Raw genomic sequence first — 660 nt, 5'->3', positions numbered from 1 at the left:
TCGCCCGTCGAGGTTGAGTCGAGAGAGGAAGCGGTTGCTGGGGCACGGTCTCCGGGGAATCCCGAGCCTCATCTCCGTCCCGAGTTCCTCCTCGTGAGCTGTGACACCGCTCCTCTTCATGGCAAGCTGTGCAAGCTTTTGCACACGTACAGTTTCCTGTGAAAGTAAGTCTGGTAAAACCATAATTTTGTCAGTAGTGGCAAGACAGTAACTGACAGCTAACAAAATAGAAATGGGAGGGAGAGGGCTGAAAGAAAGATGCAGATCCACAGAAGACAGAAGTTGGTAGAAAACAACGTGTGCTTATATTTCCCTTTACCTAGATAGAACAAAGTTGAACAAAGAGACGTTGTGACGCAAGAGATCTTGCAGTCGAAAACAAGGCAGGCAGAAGCACAGCCTAGGATAGATGTACATGGCCCACAGCCAGCAGATGTGCATGAAGAGGTGAGCAGAGACAACGCCAAACGAGCAGCAACACCAGCGGAGCTACGGAGCAGCCAGAATTCCGGAAGATGCAACAAGCACCAGGTACCCACAAACACGCACTCAGGGGAGAGACCCCCTTCACCAGGGGCTCTTACCCCACGCACGGGGTCCCCTCCCCAGGCGGAGGGCACCCCAGCTCCACCCGCACGCAAGGGGAACCCTCGAAAACTC

At 53.8% G+C, this 660-nt stretch overlaps 1 long non-coding RNA gene across 1 annotated transcript; it reads left to right on the top strand.

Moving 5' to 3' along the window:
* The first annotated feature begins 60 nt into the window (after window positions 1-60).
* On the top strand, window positions 61-516 carry LOC109364168. Its single transcript, XR_002110198.1, has 2 exons — window positions 61-164; window positions 324-516. It is a non-coding gene; the product is annotated as an uncharacterized LOC109364168 (long non-coding RNA).
* The last annotated feature ends 144 nt before the right edge of the window (window positions 517-660 follow it).

This window comes from Meleagris gallopavo, assembly GCF_000146605.3.
Source record: "Meleagris gallopavo isolate NT-WF06-2002-E0010 breed Aviagen turkey brand Nicholas breeding stock chromosome 6 unlocalized genomic scaffold, Turkey_5.1 Chr6_random_7180001874414, whole genome shotgun sequence".
NCBI lineage: Eukaryota > Metazoa > Chordata > Aves > Galliformes > Phasianidae > Meleagris > Meleagris gallopavo.
The sequence above is the reverse complement of the archived record's forward strand: the minus strand, read 5'-3'. Positions and strand labels throughout refer to the sequence as shown.